This window comes from Oncorhynchus masou, chromosome 7 (genome assembly GCF_036934945.1).
Source record: "Oncorhynchus masou masou isolate Uvic2021 chromosome 7, UVic_Omas_1.1, whole genome shotgun sequence".
Taxonomy (NCBI): Eukaryota; Metazoa; Chordata; class Actinopteri; order Salmoniformes; family Salmonidae; genus Oncorhynchus; species Oncorhynchus masou.
Window position 1 is genome coordinate 20250802 of NC_088218.1, and position 16743 is coordinate 20267544.

Genomic DNA, 16743 nt, shown 5'->3' on the forward strand with positions numbered 1-16743 from the left:
ATAAAATCCACAATACAATAACATTACAATGTGTGTGTGTGTGAGTTTGTGTGTATGTTAGTGTGTGTATTCGTGTGTGTGTGTGTGTGTGTGTTTGTGTGTGGGACACTTCACAGTTCGCATTGTTCCATGAGGAGTTGTTATATATATATATTTTTTAAATTGGATTTTAAATTGAGTTACTTGATGTGGAAGAGAGTCCTACGTAGTACTGCACATTCCCCAGAGTCTGTTCTGTCTTGGGGACTGGGAAGAGACCACTGGTGGCATGTATTGTACGTGTGTCTGAGCTGTGTGTTTGCTCCCGCGTTGCTGTCGTGTTGTGCCGTAAGGTGTTGTTTTATTCAGGTTATTTTTATCGGATTTTACGGCTTCGCATGAGTTACTTGATGTGGAAGATGTCTGAGCTGTGTGTTAGCTGCTTGTACACACAGTTCAGTGTTTTCCTCATGTCAATACCTCTCACAAAGACAAATCTCTCCTCTACAGTCAATCTCTCCTCTACACCAGTCAAGTCTATGAACCATGCCAGCATGACATTGTAGAGGAAACAAATGATAGAGAACATTCCTCAATCATCTTGACACTCTCAAGGGTGTTCCCATGTGTTCTGTTGGATGAACAGATGTGATAAGCCAATTTGAAAAGCACCGTGTCACATCAGGGGCACACACAGTGTCTTTCTGTTTCACTGCACCATCGGTTTCCTAGGCGACAGCCTTGCTGCATCTGACTGGCTGAGTGCAATTTCCTGTTTTGTTTTGATTGTGACAATCAGGTTGAATGGTCCCTCCAGCGGGACAGTAGCAGGGAGATGCCCACTAGGAGGTTATTATTTCGGGCAGGGAGGATGGCGCTAACTAACATCCCCCAATGCAAACACTATGCCAACTGCCAATGTGATGTGTTACAGCTGGGATCGGCCCTTCATGAAGTGTCTGCATGTTGTTTGCAAAGGTGAAATTTGTCCTACAACCAATGCCTCTATTTATTTGGTTTATGGAGTAATTCTAGCCTGTGATTGTAGAGCTCTGTAGTGCTCTGGGTTTTTTACAAACATGTCTTCATACATTCATGAACTGTATGTATATGTCAACACATACTCATACATGTGTCGTGTATGACCTTAATATGATGCTAATCTACAGTAATGGAATGTCTCACGTGACATTTTCACCATGGGGTTAATCAAGTCGGACAACGTGAAAAGGACATGCCATCCAACAGTCAAAACCCATTGAATCAATACATCAACTACATCCGTGAAATAAAGGGCTTGCAATTCTAACGCAGCCCATTTGTCCAGATGTTTGCATGCAGAGCGAACAGACTGTTATGAGTAAGATGTCCTTTTCCCCATTTAAGCTGCACTGGCAGAGAACCAAATGGAGACCGTTTGGCTCGTGGTGCCAACAGACCTGAGACAGACAGATTGTTTCTCTCCTATAAGAACTGTGACTACGTGGGTGCGTCACAAATGGCAGCCCATTCCCTATATAGTGGGCTATTCCCTATGGACCTTGGTAAAACAAAAGTAGTGCACTATATAGGGAATAGGCTGCCATTTGTGATGCAAACCTTCTGTGAAGACATACTCAGTAAAATGTTTCGCATACCTATGTTGACATATGAGCGAATGGAGGTGTATGGGTACAGGACGGTCAGGGTAACTAGAGACAGGTACAGTCAGCTATCTGTTTAAATGGTCATTAAAACCTCCTGCAACATTCTGTGCCCCATCACCAGGCTACAATAAATGCATCATTCACCAGTGAAGCGTATGGAGAATGTGTGCTGAGTATCAACTAAATATCCCCAGGTTACCAGGTACCAATAAGCTCCGTGAAATGACGTTTGATAAGCCGTCCTCTCCTCTCCTCTCCTCTCCTCTCCTCTCCTCTCCTCTCCTCTCCTCTCCTCTCCTCTCCTCTCCTCTCCTCTCCTCTCCCCTCCCCTCCCCTCCCCTCCTCTCCTCTCCTCTCGCACCCAGGCTAGCTTCCGGACCGCCACGATAAGGCACATACATTTCACTCAGGATATTAAAAAGCACATAGATAAAATCTATGTGATATGTTGAGGGGTGTTAAGGGTTCTCTCTCCATCTGATACCGTTCTAAACTCATATTGCTAAAACAAGGCTTTGTATTACATGTAATAGCTGTCAAAACATATTGTACACACATTCTTTACCACGTCGTCTGCAAACACTATCAGCAGCAGGCATATTACCCCAGGGTTGGTATTGTACTTTATGACTTCACAACACCTTTCTGTTATTTCAGGGAAGGTGATTGGAGTTCTGCAATGACGGTATAGTCCCACATGGGAAGTACAGGAAGAATAAGATGTTATGACAGATTGTGCTCCCCTTACTCTTAGTAACCTCCGGGGTGAGAGGCAACACTGTTTCAGAGATTGTATTAATCCCAGCATGCCTCAGGAGAAGGGAAACCAGTTGTTTCAAGATGCAGTTTTTTTTCATAACTTTGTTTATATGACCGGTTCAGTGGAAAGTAAGTAATAGTGGGACAGCAGAGGCGTCTGAAGTGATGCTCTGGATCCCTTGTCACCATCTTGACCGGAAATGATGTCACTCAACATGGAATTCTGAAATCAACTGTCATTATTTGTTTTGCAGGTGCAAAATGGTTGTAAAATAAATCTCTGTTATGTCTGCATGGATTTAAGATAGACCATCAACACATTCCCTCCCCTTCTTCATTGAATTCGCAGTATGTTGAGAGATGGTTGTTTTTTAGAGGAGTAAGAAACATTTAAACTACAATTCTCTGGCAAGTAACATATCATTTAAAAGGGAACATAGATAATTACAAATGACAGGACTGCTTTGGAGGACAATGTGGTACCTCCCGCTGACCTTGCAGTTAGTCAAACTGGATCTTGCCTCAGTGTGTGTCTATGGGGCAAAGCTAAACTACACTATACACTCTTTAGAAAAAAGGCTTCCAAAAGGTTTCTCTTATGGGGATAGCTGAAGAACCCTTTTAGGTTCTAGATGTAACCTTTTTTCGAAGAGCGTAGAGACTGTTCTGGGCACGACCGCCTTTAACCACATAACTATCGGCTCTCAGAGCAGGTTGTAATTATGCTGAAGCAGAAGTCCTGATTATAAGTAGGCTGTGTATTTGCTGAAGAGAAGACTCTGAGTACAGGCAGGGTCATCTTGGGCCTATACACACGCACGCACGCACGCACACACACACACACACACACACACACACACACACACACACACACACACACACACACACACACACACACACACACACACACACACACACACACACACACACACACACACACACACACACACACACACACACACACACACACACACACACACACACACACACACACACACACACACACACACACAATGTCAATGTAAACCATTCACTGAGCATTCCTGAGCATGTGAGAGCAAGGGCAGAGAGGTGGCCGAACTGAATTTGGCCTCGGTCCTATGAGCAGTAATAGAAAAGCAGAACCGTTGGCTCTCCTCCACATTCCTCTGTCCTCTCTCTCACTGTACCTCCCTCTCAGTGAGCCTGTCTTTAAAAAGACTGCTGGGACTGGTATGCACCATTTACTGTGCGAACTCACTTTGCACAGCAGATAGCAGCAGGCAAATCGTTTAAGGATCAGATAACGTACGCTATATAGACAAGCCATAAGTATAGTCACTAATGTCTGTTTTTCTCAAAACACAGACACATTTGACATCAGTTGTGCAGGTAACGGGGTTGAATTGATTAAACAAACTTGTCTTTTAACTCCATACTACTTAATATAGTCCCAAAAGGTGATATGTTCTCTGTCATTCCCTGTCATTCTGTCATTTTTTAAAAACCTTTATTTAACAAGTCAGTTAAGAACAAATTCTTCCTCTTTACAGAACGACCCACTTGTTCTGCTTGATGACTTTGATGTCGAGGCTCAACACTCGCTCCGATTGACTGCCGCACGAGAATATAACTAGTCCATTTCTAATTAAGATAACGCGTTCTCGTTTTAATGAGGATGCTATGCTGATGTTCTTGTTGAGCTACGTTTGATTGAAGGGAGAGACACAGATCTGCTCTACTTATGCGAGTTTAACGGTTGCACATATTTTTAGAGCCATACCAAATTGTATATAAAAAAAAAACGTTCAATTAATCCCACTTGAAGAGACGAGCGGAATGTATTTTGAGATACCTTCAAAAATTTTCCCGTGGTCCACTGTGCATCTTTGGCATGGATGCCAAATCTGTAGTTGTATGCCACTCCATATCTATTGTTAGAATGAATAAATAAGATTCACAAGAAATCTTTTCCAATTTGTGATGTTTTTCAATGGCCTCCCGCTCCGTCTACTGGGTAGGCTAGTGATCGTAGATGGCCTTAAACATCATACATCGCCGCAGAGGTTTTGTGGATAGGAAAGATGGAATTTGAGATTCACTTATCTGAAGTTTGGTAAAAGTTGCATCCCCGTGTGCTATGTGTATTACTTGGAGAGGAGAGAATGAATGAATAATGCAAGGTCAATGCCTGATGGGCATCTATTATTCTATTCCATTGTTTGGAGAGGTCTGAGCTTCAGCTGTCTCTGTGAAATATTGATTCCGTACTTAGCAGTTGTTGAGTGGAACTGTGGTATAAAGGCAAGATAGATTGTGGGGATTCTCTGGAAAGGCACATGAGGTCAGGACTTATCGGCTACACAAGTGTGTATCTTGCCTTTCTTGTCCACCATCTTGGACGGGTCAGGCAATGACTTTATATTTTCTTCCTCCCCGTTTCATTCCTTCTTCTCCGTCCCACCCTTTTTTTCACCTTTATTTAACCAGGTAGGCCAGTTGAGAACAAGTTCTCATTTACAACTGCGACTTGGCCAAGATAAAGCAAAGCAGTGCGACAAAAACAACACCACAGAGTTACACATAAACAAATGTTCAGTCAATAACACAATAGAAAAGAAAAATGGAAAAATCTATGTACAGTGTGTGCAAATGTAGAAGAGTAGGGAGGTAGGCAATAAATAGGCCATAAAGGCAAAATAACTACAATTTACATTAATACTGGAGTGATAGATGTGCAGATGATGATGTGCAAGTAGAGATACTGGGGTGCAAAAGAGCAAGAGGGTAAGAAATAATATGGGGATGAGGTAGTTGGGTGGGTTATTTACAGATTGGCTGTGTACAGGTACAGTGATCGGTAAGCTGCTCTGACAGCTGATGCTTAAAGTTAGAGAGGGAGATATAAGACTCCAGCTTCAGAGATTTTTGCAATTTGTTCAAATCAATGGCAGCAGAGAAGTGGAAGGAAAGGCGGCCAAAGGAAGTGTTGGCTTTGGGGATGACCAGTGCAATATACCTGCTGGAGTGCGTGCTATGGGTGGGTGTTGCTATGGTGACCAGTGAGCTGAGATAAGGCAGGGCTTTACCTAGCAGAGGTTTATAGATGACCTGGAGCCAATGGGATTGGCAACGAGTATGAAGCGAGGGACAGCCAATGAGAGCATACAGGTCGCAGTGGTGGGTGGTATATGGGGCTTTGGTGACAAAACGGATGGCACTATGAAAGACTACATCCAGTTTGCTGAGTAGAGTGTTGCGGGCTATTTTGTAAATGACATTGCTGAAGTCGAGGATCGGTAGGATAGTTAGTTTTACGAGGGTATGTTTGGCAGCGTGAGTGAAGGAGGCTTTTTTTGCAAAAGAGGAAGCCGATTCTAGATTTAATTTGGGATTGGAGACACTTAATGTGAGTCTGGAAGGAGAGTTTACAGTCCAACCAGACACCGAGGTATGTGTAGTTGTCCACCTATTCTCGGTCAGAACGGTCCAGAGTAGTGACCCTACTCCTCCCTCTCCTCTTCTTCATTGATCTCCCTCTATGTGGTTCTCATAGCTACTGTGCGTAGAGCTGGAGGGAGACCCAGCATCATTAAACATGACAATTCACTTTACAGTCGTTAAGTGGTTGGCTTCATTGGAAGTTCCCCAAGGATTCATCCTACTTCTTCATTTCAGGGGGGGGGGTACTGTGTGTGAATACTGTGTGTGAATACTGTATGCATCCTAGTCGGTGTATGATTGATGTACACAGTGCAGTGTATGCATGACTTAATTGTTCCCCTTTAGGAAATCTGTTTCATTTAAAAGTGAGTGAGGCATCACCACGCTCCTTCCTGTCTACATGAATGTTTCAGAGCTGGTGCCCCCCCCTTTTGTGTCCCAGGAAAAATGTCCAAATACTTCCCCCTCACTGCTTCTCTCAGTTACCCTCTCATAGCTATACGGAAATAAAGATTTCTTATGAATTACTCATGTCTATAGCGTAGGCGGGCTAAGGCTTATATACAGGTGGTTTTGTCCGTCGCCATAGAACTTCAGTTGTTGGGGTCATTCTCGCTCATGATCCTCTCCTGTCCAGGGAAAATAAACATTCAGCATGGATTAATATACAAGATCATAAGCTGCAACACACACATCTGTTTACTAATGTTACAGGTGTACAAGGCAAGATCAGGACTTGGTTTTGCCCAGACATTATGTTTGAATAATGCACAATTATTATAAGGATAGCGCATTGGTAATGTAATGATTGAATCCTATCAAAATACATGAAGCGACTAATGCACTATGGGCCAGTTGTATGAATTTAATGAGGAATATTTCTTTCTGTATTTTGGTTGGTTTGAAAATTGCTTTTGGGAATGATTTGCATTGAAATTGAATTGGGAGAAAAGTGGTTCTGACAATTGTGATGGATTTTTCTCAGGGGCGAGCTAAGCGTACTGTCTACTCTGTTTGACTGATCGTAGTTGACAAACGGGTTTACTTATCATTAATTTGTCTTCATTATTTCAAACGAAATGTTTTATCTCAAGGCAATGAATGACAGGAGAGCAAAGTGGACTTAAGCAATGCTGGCCAAGATTACTCAATACAACAAACTAACCCAGTATATGTTTGTTTTGTCAATTTTGGGACAGACATAGTAACTTCTAGAAAACATACTGACTTTTTCCACATTTTTCCACATTTTGTTACGTTACAACCTTATTCTAAAATTGATTGAATAAAACAAAATCCAAGGGACTCCCGAGTGGCACAGTGGTCTATGACACTGCATCACAGTGCTCGCTGTGCCAGTGGAGATCCTGGTTCAAGTCCAGGGTCGGTCACAGCTGGCCATCACTGGGAGATCCATGGGGCGGTGCACAATTGGCCCGTCCGGGTTAGGGGAGGTTTTGGCCGGCAGGGATGTTCTTGTCCCATTGTGCTCTAGCGACTCCTGTGGCTGGCAGGGCACAATGCACGCTGACACGGTTGCCAGGTGTACTGTGTTTCCTCGGACACATTGGTGTGGCTGGCTTCCGGGTTAAGCGGGCATTGTGTCAAGAAGCAGTGCAGCTCGGCTGGGTTGTGTTTCGGAGGACGCACGGCTCTTGACCTTTGCCTCCCATTTGGGAGCTGCAGCGATGGGATTGGAAATAGGTAAATAAACAAAATCCTCATCAATCTACACACAATAGCTCATAATAACAAAGTGTAAACAGGTTGTTACAAAATGTATAAAAAAAACTTTGCTATGAGACTCGAAATTGAGCTCAAGTGCATCCTGTTTCCATTGATCATCCTTGAGATGTTCTACAACTTGATTGGACTCCACTTGTGGTAAATTCAATTGATGTGCATTATTTGGAAAAGCACACACCTGTGCTGACAATGCAAAAAACAAGCCACGAGGTCAAAGAAATCGTCCGTAGAGCTCCAAGACAGGATTTTGTCGATGCAAAGATTGGGGGAAGGGGACCAAAACATTTCTGCAACATTGAAGGTCCCCAATAACACAGTGGCCTCCATCATTTTTAAATGGAAAAAGGTTAGAACCACCAAGGTTCACACGGCCAAACTGAGCAATTGGGGGAGAAGGGCCTTGGTCAGAGAGGTGACCAAGAACCAGATAGTCACCCTGACAGAGCTCCAGAGTTCCTCTGTGGAGATGGGAGAAGGACACCCATCTCTGCAGCACTCCACCAATAAGGCCTTTATGGTAGAGTGGCCAGACGGAACCACTCCTCAGTAAAAGGCACGTGACATCCCGCTTGGAGTTTGTCACGTCTGGAGGAAACCTGGCACCATCCTTACAGTGAAGCATGGCGGTGGTAGCATCGTGGTGTCTGGATGTTTTTCAGCGGCAGGGACTGTGAGACTAGTCAGGATCGAGGTAATGCTTGGAATGTTTTGTCCTGTGAAACACATTTAACAATGCCCACGTTAGTTTCTACTCCCGTCTCATGTCCTTATATTGGTTTTATAGTAAAACAGTGTGCTATTCAAAACTCCCCAAATACAGGTGTGCCAAGCTTGTAGCATCATACCCAAGAAGACTTGAGGCTGTAATCGCTGCCAAAGGGTCTGAATACTTATGTAAATGTCATATTTCAGTATTTAATTTTTTATACATTTGTCATTATGGGGTGTTGATTGAGGGGAAAAAAAAATAATTTTATCAATTTTAGAATAAGGCTGTAACGTAACAAAATGTGTAAAAAGTCAAGGGGTCTGAATACTTTCCAAATGCATTGTAAAACAGACCACTTAAACACAGACACCAATTTAAACAGTTTTTGTACACCTGCCTTTGAAATGATGGCATATTTCACTCCCAAATGTATGGGCTGGGAATAAGCCCTCATCTAGCGCCACACATACAAAGATGATGGTCTTGGTGGCACAGTTTGACATGGGATGATGGATTACAGGAATTTGTCTCGGCACTTTACTGTCAACTTTGATTAAGGTGTAGTCAGTGCTTGATGTGGGCCGGAGCTGTCTTGAGCGCCTTACCAGCACCTACAATATTGACATACCGGCTTCTCTATAATCACCAGCCCAGATTCACACACTGAGGCAAAATAGCTTGATCAAAGTGGAATGAAGGCGAGATCTGCATGAATTCTTCAGGATTGGTGGGTCCCCTGCGGGACGGTTGAGCTAACGTAGGCTAATGCGATTAGCATGAGGTTGTAAGTTAAGCCACCGATGCTGTTAACTTCTTCCGGAAGTGAACACACCAAGTTAAACAGCAACAGACAGTGGGCATTTCATTTCTTGATTCCGCTTTGCTCAAGTTTATTTGCCGCCTAGTCTGTGAATCTGTGCGTGACAGTAGTCTGTTTGAGATAGGGCAGATTGAAAAACGCGCCAGCCGGAATACGTGTGATTCCCTGTTCCAAGTTGTCAAATTAGGATTTGTAAGGTCATGGAAAAGTCATAGAAATTAGTTTTATACTTTTTGTTCATGTAATTCATAAAGGCACACTTTCAAATATTATGAACACAAAAATGATTAACACAAAAATCTAAATTCCAGCCGTCATGGGAATGACCCTTCAGTGCGTGTCTATAGGTGCTGTAACTGTGCCGGCGGAGGCTGCTGAGGGCTCAGAATAACGTCTGGAACAGAGTGAATGGAATGGCATCAAACCATGTGTCACTGATTCCTCTCCAATCATTACCACGAGCCCGTCCTCCCCAATTAAGGAGCCACCAACCTCCTGTGGTGTGAGCCAGTGTGAGTGGGCTGTTGCCCGAGGCGAGGGAGCACAGCATTTCAGCAGCAGGTAAAAAATAATGACAAACAGACTAAACAGATAGCCAATTCAAAACAAAACTTGAAGCAGATATATCACTAGTTAACTATGGCTAACTAACTAACTACTAATGTTGTTGTCGCCTTTCAACCAGCACTGTAGATAACCTAAATAAATCTGCAACGTCGGGATACTGGGATTCCCATGTAATTGCGCCAATGTTTCAAATATTATAATAAAGGCCTAATTGACAAATAACTTGCTGAAACAATATTTGAGCCTTATATACATGTCTAGATACCTTGCTATGCAGTAGCCTACCTCATCCATTGATCCCTGATTTATTGAATGAGGGAAGTACTTCATAAAGACAAAAAGAATTTGCTTGTGGGCCTAATGTTGCAATATTTTATATCACGGGTGGCGACCTTCCTCCGGGACAGCTACTGGGTGTGCAGGCTTTTGTTCAAGCCCGGATCCCCCCCCCCTCCACATTGTAGCTTAAACAACAGCTGCTCAACAGGACCTTCTGTTGGATCAAAAGCCAGGGCAGCACACCTGGGAGCTCTCCAGATGTAGGGTTGACCACATGTTGACAACATGTGACTAACAGTGCAGTACTACTTTGTTGGGGGTTAAGTGACTAAATCAAGGCCACAGTGGCAGGAGATGGTAGGCCTATATGGGATCAGACACAGCAGCCTTACAATGTCAATAATGCATTCTTTTTCATGTAGGCTTTCATAATAATAGTCATGAAAATGTGGTTGAAAGTCATTGAGAAGTCATGGAAGAGCTGTATGAACCCGTGAGAGTGAATGATCAGAGGTCTATATAGTTTAATGTAGTTTGTGAATTTCGGTGAACACAGTCTGATGGACATGGAAAAAGACAGCTCCTGCTCTTACTTCATCCTGAGTCAAGCACTGGGTGTAGTATTACTTCATAGTCAGCCATATTGTTGGTTGTGTTTGTTTTCTAAATGATCCAAAGTCAAAACTAAGATGAACAACATAGGGAAACATTGCCAACACATTGAGTGCTGTCAACTGAAGTATGTCCAATTTTGCATTCGTCTACAAATAGCAAGATTACGGTGGTCAAAGCCAGAAATAACCTCATCATCATCTGGTCCTCTCCTCTCCTGCCCTGCCCGCTCCGTGGGCAATCCCAGACACAGCGCTAAACTGCACCCAGGTCCAACAGCGGGGTGGAGCTCCATGGATCTCCTTCCATTTCAGACAGTGGAACTTTGCTGAGGAACGATGGTATAATGCCTGGACAGAGAGTGGAAACTGTGACTCCAGCCAGTCCACTGTTTGCGTGTGGGTTCGTGTTGAGTTTGTTCTGGAAAACTGAGAGTCATTATCTGTGGTAATTAGTTTGGTTAACAGCTGCTTCGTTCTGCACAAACAGATTTGAGCATCATCTCTGGATTAGTTAATTTGCCTTGCTCCAGTGCTCCAGCCTACAGTACAGTATGACGAGTCCCAGCTGCCCTCGATGCTAACTTTCTTAGAGGAGTGAAGTGCACTGTATCGTACCAGGCCTGGGTCTTCGTGCCTCAAGCGAGAGTGCAACATGTTCCAATGAACAGCTGACAATTACATCTCCATGTGAAGGGAAAATACACACATCTAACTCTTTGCTGGGAACATTTTAGAAGTATAATTTGATTCGTTCAAGTGCAACAGTGGAGGTGACAATATACAGCAGCCATGTGGATGCTGGTTCATAAAGTTGATTGATAGTAGGCTGCAGAATGTATGTAACTACCGCTATGTCATCCCAAGTTGTCCGGAGTAAGCGGGGACCAATGACCATCCAATGACTATCTAGTGGAAAATACTAGGCCAACATTGATTGATTGAAAACACTTTCAACTTGGCCATTTGACCTAAAATCAGCTGATGTTAATCTACTTGCTATGCACTCTCTCGAACATGTTTGTAAAAATAATTGACTTAGATGTGTGTGTGTGTGTGTCTATCTCTCTCTATGTGTGCAAGATTACCATAAATCTCAGCTGGCTGAATCTCTATATATCTGATGGTGTATTTATGGAATGTTGTTTTGGTATAGCAGTCTCAGTCTGCCATAAGCAATTTCTGTAACTGAACTCACGAAAACACATTTCTTGCCCAGACTGACACTTGATATGCAGTGTAGCCATCTTGCCAGGGAGTTGTGAAAACAAAAATAGGGTAAGTTGTGTTTCGATGATCAACAGCTATGGCAACCACAACAGACAATTGAAGGCAGGAATAAATGAAAGAAGAGAAATAATGATTTGTCCAAAAGTTAATGAAATAGTCAGTTGTCATAATTTGTGGTAGCCACAGGACCAAAAGAGCAGAGAAGATGAGCCTCACACTTCAACGCTCTTAGTTGGTGCAGAAAGTGACCCACTATGCTGTTTACTTTCTGCATCTACTGTACGTCACTGAGTCTACCTTCAATGGGATTCTTTGAGATTTTGTCAATGAGGCCCTTGATCTTCTTCCCCAGAGTTAGATGAACTCGTAGATACCATTTTGTTTTTCCTGGCATGCTAGTAGATAACCATAGACTTCCAGTCATTGTGCTAATGCTAGCTCCCATTGGCTCGCGAAACTACCTCTGACTTTGTTCATACTGGCCACAGAGACATAAAAATGGTATTCACAAGTTCATCTGACTCTGGGGAAGTAGATAAAGGGCCTCATTGACAAAATCCCAAAGTATCTCTTTCTCTTTTACCCTAATTTCAATGTTTGCAACCCTGGTTGAAATGAAGTAAACAATACTGGTTGATTACTTTATTCAAATCCAATGTATTTTCCACATTGATTCCACGTCACAATACTGGACAAATTAAGTTGAAACAATGTAACACACAGTGGAAAAATTAATTAATGAATTAAGTACATTCAAAAAACAACTACAAATCCAAAGTGATGAAACTCTCTGTAAAACCTTGCTCTGAGAGCTGGCTTTAGTCACTAAACAAAAAATGTGCCATAGATGTGTTTAAGTTTTCATGTGGCTCTGAAAGCCTTCAATTCCCTTAATTCCTCCAAAGCGTGATTGTTACTATTCGTCTGAGAGCACAAGGCTTCTTCTTAATGCCTCGTAAAGAGCTAAAACGGCATTGTTCAAAGACCCACTTGGCCAAATAAGAATATATATTTATATACAAAATGAGAGGTTATGAAATATGCATCAACAAAAGTGGATGCTGCGGTTTCCCCTTTTCTTTGAAGATGCCTCGACATGATCTCCTTGGGGAGAAATACATGCATCCGATAGGGACGATACAGAAGGGCTCTTTATGCTCTTTGTGGGGTTCAGAGAACACAATCTGTCTATGTTCTCTTCGGGAAAATACCCAGATGAGAATAGTTCATCAGCGGTGGACTACCCATGAGCAGTGATTGAACTAGGGTGGTCACCTTTGAATGACAAGAGTTTCAAAGTTATTTCAGGAACACCAAATTATGTGAAATCATCAGATTGTGGGTCTTTGCTCAGATCTTGCAGAAGAATGACAGTCCCTCTTCAAATGATTCACACCATTGTTTATTCTCAATTTCACCAAATGATCCGGCTCAACTCAATGTGCTGTCCAATCATAAGAAATGTGCCATGTAAAACAGCCACTGGTATGTACTGACATATTCAGGAAATTACTAAACCTGATACTCTCATTTCCAAACCTGAGGTCTGTTGTGTTCCAAAAATCTATAGAGGCCTGTGAAAACACTTTGTGAAACAAATCCCTATCCCGGTGAAACAATGAAACATAGAATGAATGTTTTTTGTGCTTCTCCGGGGAGATTAACAATGTCTCGGCATGAACTGTACTCTATGTGAACACATGCATTGTGCAGTATGGGATGAAATCAATGACAAAAATACAAGACACATGTTTGTTAAACGTGACGGAGTATGAGAGGATGACAGACATTCTCTAATATAATCAGGGAATAGTTCTTATTGTCCCGCTCTCTTTCCCCCCTTATCTCTGTATGTCACACCCTAATCTGTTTCACCCGTCATGTGCTTGTCTCCACCTCCCTCCAGGTGTCGCCCATTTTCCCCACTATCCCATGTCCATTTATATCTGTGTTTTATGTTTGTCTGTTGCCAGTTCGTCTTGTCTCGTCAAGCCTACCAGCGTGGTTTTTCCCGTACTCCTGATTCGCTCTCGCACCTTGTTTTTCTAGTTTTTCCGGTTTTGACCATTCTGCATGCGCTGAGCCTGCCTGCCGTTCTATAGCTGTCTGACACTGCCATGGATTACTGACCTCTGCCTGCCCTGACCCTGAGCCTGCCTGCCGTTCTGTACCTTACTGACTCTACCCTGGATTACTGACTTCTGCCTGCCCTGACCCTGAGCCTGCCTGCCGTTCTGTACCTTACTGACTCTACCCTGGATTACTGACCTCTGCCTGCCCTGACCCTGAGCCTGCCTGCCGTTCTGTACCTTACTGACTCTACCCTGGATTACTGACCTCTGCCTGCCCTGACCCTGAGCCTGCCTGCCGTTCTGTACCTTACTGACTCTACCCTGGATTACTGACTTCTGCCTGCCCTGACCCTGAGCCTGCCTACCGTTCTGTACCTTACTGACTCTACCCTGGATTACTGACCTCTGCCTGCCCTGACCCTGAGCCTGCCTGCCGTTCTGTACCTTACTGACTCTACCCTGGATTTACTGACCTCTGCCTGCCCTGACCCTGAGCCTGCCTGCCTGCAGTTCTGTAGCTGTCTGACACTGCCCTGGATTACTGACCTCTGCCTGCCCTGACCCTGAGCCTGCCTGCCGTTCTGTACCTTACTGACTCTACCCTGGATTACTGACCTCTGCCTGCCCTGACCCTGAGCCTGCCTGCCGTTCTGTACCTTACTGACTCTACCCTGGATTACTGACCTCTGCCTGCCCTGACCCTGAGCCTGCCTGCCATTCTGTACCTTACTGACTCTACCCTGGATTACTGACCTCTGCCTGCCCTGACCCTGAGCCTGCCTGCCGTTCTGTACCTTACTGACTCTACCCTGGATTATGGACCTCTGCCTGCCCTTGTCCTGTCTTTTGCCTGCTCCCTGTTTGGTCAATGAACATCTGTGATTCGAACTGTCTGCATCTGGGTCGTGATACTATATCCCCTCCACTCTCTTTCTACCTCCCTCTCTCAGCAGAGAAACAACTGCACATTCTATTTATTCTATCTAGCATTAGTCTCTCATGGAAAGGTCCTGGTTGCCCATCAGCATGACCTTAGTCCCAGGACATTGTCTGTCTGAGACGGTTTGCCAACCAATGACCTTTCAAAGGTTAGAAACCATGAGCCAGTGGACTACAGATTAGCCTACAGTTGTTAAGTAAATGTTCCCCCTGGAATTATCACCACTAAACACTGATATAAGACCACTGGGACTACTGACTATTATTAAATATATCTGTGTTGTTGTGACATGTGTAGAGGCATTATCTCAGGTATGACGTTTATCCATAGTACGACAGTGGACAATGTGGGATGCGGTAGTGGTCCGTCCATAGGCTACAGACGTAGGATCTTAATTTGAGCCAGTTTGCTACAGCAGGAAAAAAATCCTTCAGAAACAGAAATTGTGGATTATAAATAATGGACATTTTTGTAGGGGCTGGTACATTTTTTGTAAGTGAAAATCAAGTCTGCAATTTCCAATGGGAAATTCCAAACTTCAGAAGCCTTTTTAAAGGGCAGGTAGCTTAGTGGTTAGAGCATTGGGCCAGTAACTGAAAGGGTGCTGTATCGAATCCCCATTTCAGTTGAAGGCATTCAGTTGTACAACTGGCTAGGTATCCGCTTTTCCCTAAACCTCAAATGTGAGTCACTACCTGGATTTGGTCTTGTGTACAAAATGTGAAATGGTGTTTTTTACATTGGATACAAGTAGAGACTCAGAGCTACAAAATGGTTTATCACATGCTGCATTTGAGAAAATATGGGAAAGTAATTCTGCTTTGAACGTTTATCAGCTTGAAATGAAACCAGTTTCTGTCAAAATTAGAAATGTGTAATATTTGAAAATGTAGCTAGACAACGCTAGACTGTCTTACCTGTATACATCATCATGCATGATGGACGCGTCTCCCTCCCTATCAGGAATGCCATACCACGGTTGCCCTTAGTTTGAAGATGTAATCCGGAGACAGGTGTTTTCTCTTTAGCAATCACTCTCTAATTTCACTGATTTCAAAACTTGATTCTCCAGAAAGTGGAGAGCAACACTTATGCAGCTCCACTACATAATACATTACAAAAAAGCGGCACCTGTCAAATGTTGCAATTTGCAGTATAATATAAAACAACATAACATACCATAGTTAAGTATTCTCGGTTCAATCTGTGCCCTTCGCCGTAATCGTCCCATAAATGAATTAGTATGATGGAAATATACAGTCATAACCTAGTTTTCACTAATGCCTGAAGCTACATACTTATTATATATGTTATCCCCAGGGTGGACTATTATCATGTTGCTCATATGAAGGTCACCAAGCAGGGTCATGTTAATTAGAAACCAAACAGAAGAAAAATGGATGGAAACAGGGACAGTCTACCTGAATGTGTCCAAAAAGTAAAATGTGTTTTCATGAATAGGACCCAGTACTCTCTACATCCATCCACACATCTGATGGTTTCTCTTCTCCAGATCATTGCACTCACTAGCTAATTAACCCCAATATGCAGTGAAGTGGCACATGGGAGATGGAGGCCATCTGCAATCTATTCAGTCAAAAATCATTCTGAGAAATCCAACTGTGTGGTGAGCTGTCCTGGAAGAGACACAGTATCACTATGACAGCATTTCAGAGTCCAAGAAGACATTAGTGTTTACAATCTCTTGCATACAAATTCCCTTTGCTCAGAGCTTAAACTTTAAGAGTTTGTGAACTTGTGAAGGAGATATTTACTTCATACTTAGCAAATAAAAATTACAGAGGCGGATTTGAGTAAAACAAAAAAAAGCTCATCGTTTTGGCCTTGGGGGAGTACTGAGCTGGCTTAACTGTGGAGGAACAAAGACCAAAATGAATCACTCATTAATTGTGTTGGTTTTGTTCTTGGCCTTCTGGAACAGGCAGTGAATGTAATTAAAAT